A 3,644-nucleotide genomic window follows, 5' to 3' on the forward strand; every position below is an offset into this window, starting at 1 on the left:
CATTCCTTGTAATTATCTATAACTACAGATGTACAGATGAAGACATCCATATTGGTTGGATATGACATAATACATCATATTATATTGTTTTCACTATAAAAAAGTGCATCTCTTGTGTTTTGTAATAACCACAAAATGTAATACAAAACACTATTACACATTGCATTCATGCTGTTTATTACACAATGCAGTTTTTTACATAATGTGTTGTAGCATTATGTTTTGCAAAGTTGGACCCAAATGCAGACACAGACTCAGAGGTAAGATGATGAAGATGGTTGGGATCAGATTAAGAGATTTAAACAACTTAAGTAGTAATAATAGTACAATTAGTACAACAAGAAGTAATAGTAGTAGTATAAGTGGCAGTTATTAGTAATATTATATATGGCATCAGACCAGTACAGTGTACCTAATTGTGTTCTAGTAGCAGTAGCACTACTAGTAAAAGCAGTTTAGTCACATTGTTGTGATAACGTAATTTTCACTTCCTCGTCTTCTGAGAACAAAATCAGAATCAGAATCAGAATCAGAAATACTTTAATAATCCCCGTGGGGAAATGTAACACAGAAAGACATTAAGTGTAAATATGTTTTACTTCATTATTCTAGATATAAGATATGATTTAATGAGGAAACAGAGAGAAGTGAAACGTCACTCTATCCTCATTCAGCCTCTTTTTCTTGTTCCTGTAATGTTTAGTATGAAAGAACATAATTAGATGTGTTAATATATTCATGATTTCACTCAGTCAGTCTGAAAGAGGAACACAAAGTATTTAAATAAAGAAGGGAGGTTTTTAATATACAAGAGAGCAGAGTACATTGTTACTGTACTTTTTACCCAAATATCTGTCCTTTCTGCTCCTTACATTTTCAAAACAGGCTTGTTACTTTACTGTTAATACATTTTAGTTGAATTATGCATTTATTACTTTATTTTAGCATCATTGCACAACCTCCAAACACCAAGGCTGGCGCATATCGCTCATAACAGACGTAACATGACGAAAACAGACGAGAAAGGGAAAATTGTCCTTCAGAGAAAACAACAAAGTACTTTTTTTACTTGTACTTGAGTAAATAATCAGTATTTCTACTTTCACTAAAGTATCTATACTTCTACTTAAATAAAGAGTGTGCGTACTTTTGCCAACTCGGCAACAGAAAGAGTAGTGGGCCGAGGGTCATTCTCTGAGGGAGCCCAGAGTTTTGACAAAAAAGTTTTGACCTGATGATAGCGCTGGAGGAAAAGTCAATGGATCACCAAAGTTTTTACAATTTATCCACAAAGTAACTTGAATATTTGTAGCAAGTTTTACAGCAATCTGTCTCATAGTACTCAAGATAAGGATTGCTATCCTTACACCAATGCTGCTAGCATGCTAGCAAAATATCATCTTTTTGGACCTCGTCTGCATCACATTTTAACACTTTGAAGCAGTTAATGTTGCACGAGTACTTTTATTTTTGATACTTTAAGTACAATTTGCTGGTGTACTTTTACTCAAGTTGGATTTTTAATGCAGGACTTCTTTCATTGTGCTTGAAGATCTGAGTACTTCCTGAGGACTGTCAGACAAACATGTTTAAAATAAAAAGGGAAATTTGGACGGGCATAGATTAACAAGAATTCACAGTTGGAGGAACAACGTCTAAGAACTCTGATTCAGTTCTGAGCATGAGGAAATCTTCTTTGCCTCTTACTCTGAAGTTGAAATGAAGGAAGTTCTGCATGTTTACTTCAGAGTATTAAATATGTTCGTAGAAAGGCTGCTGAGAGATGAGGAAGTGAAAATAGAAAAGGAAAACAGCAGAGCTGAACAAAAGCTTTAAACACACAGGAAAAATCTTAATTTTCCACACTATCTGGTGATATCATATATGCTTTATATTGAAATTGCTGCAGTCAGCCTTCAAACTGAACTAAAAAACACAAACTCTCAATATATACAAAGATAATGACTCGCACTGTACATGGTTAGTTCAAGTCTAGCATACTAGAGTCAATATGGGTACACATATAAGCAATTTCACTCCAGTTTTAAGTGGCAAACTTCCTGTTGAATTTAGGATCTGGCGCAGATTGGATGAATAACACTGAAGTTACATTGAAGTTACATCATCGACAGAGCAGAGCTGCACTGTATTAAACATTAACTCCACAGTTATGTTGCACAATTGATTTAGATTAAAAACATTTGACACAGTGCTGACAGACATCTGACATCAGAGGACTCAGTTCCCCTTTAATTAAAAAAACATGAATACTGTAGTCAAAGTTTGTGTTCACAGAAGAACGTATTCTGTAATAAAAGTGTTTCCAGTGGAGGAAGTAGTATTGATATTGTAGAAATATTCAGTTACAAGTAAAAGTACAAAGTACTTTTAGTTTACAAAACTAAAAGAGTATAAAATACCAAAAATTTAAAAGTACTTATATGCAGAATGTCCCATTTCATAATAAACATGAGTTAGGGTTACATGTGATAATCTTATAGAATATGACGCTTCGCTGTTGATTAAACTAACCAACAATATATAAAGTAGTTAAAATGAGCTCAACTTTTAACATCTACACATTAATGCAGCAATAATATTAATCCAGAAACATCAGATATAAAAGTGAAACACTGACAGCGAACATTGATTTTCATACTTTAAGTTTAACCCTTCTGTCTGTAAACTGATGATTCAGATTCATTATCACCACTTAGAGGCTGATTTTGGTAGGTAGGGAAAAATATACGGCCAAAAGTTAGTGGACATGTGCGATTATTGAACATGTTATAGTTTGTGTTGCTGTTGAACTGTATTGTTATGCACAGGGAGGTGTTTCGGCTTCAGTCTCCCATCAGAAAAGGCTGTCGGATGGCGAGAGAAAGCAGTAAAACTGACTTTAAACACGCCTAACAGTTTGAAAAATCATCATGTCGGTGGAGTCTCAAACTCAATTTCTTTGTATTTTTATAGCAAAATCCAATCATTTTCTTCCATAAGCATGAACTAACTGATTTCAACCAATCCTGACATTCACCCGTCAATCAATCTTCAACTTTTAGCCACACAGTGCGAAAAAACAGCACTAATAAAAGGACATATTTAACATATTTCCTAGATGCATATTACTGGGGGACGTCCCTACACAGCCGGTTATACACCGACTGCTTCACACATCACTTAATAATTAACTCTTTAGGTAAAAGTAGAAACACCCCAGTGTAGAAATAATGTGTTATAGTAATGACTCATGTCACAATCATATATATTATTGGATTATAATTATTGATGTATTAATCACTTTAATGTGAATTAGTTTTTCATTACTGTACTTATTGTTATGTAGCTTGTGAGTTTATTTGTTGGTTATATTTTCTAGCATTAAAATAAAACCTGGAGAGTTTTAAAGTAAATGTAGTAGAAGTAGAAAAAAGCAGAAAATGGAAATACTGAATTTAAGAACAAGTAACTCAAAGTTATACTTGAGTAAATGTAGTTTTCCACCACCAGAAGTAAAGTTCTTCCACATCTTGAAGTTTGCACACCTTCCTCATTGGGTCATCTCTGGTGGAGATGAATCCGCCTACAGATTTTTTGCACATTATTAAACTGTACATTTTATCTTTTATATATATAGTTATATA

The sequence above is a fragment of the Morone saxatilis genome, unplaced genomic scaffold (assembly GCF_004916995.1).
Source record: "Morone saxatilis isolate NCDOM2014 unplaced genomic scaffold, NCSU_SB_2.0 Contig11, whole genome shotgun sequence".
Classification (NCBI taxonomy): Eukaryota; Metazoa; Chordata; class Actinopteri; family Moronidae; genus Morone; species Morone saxatilis.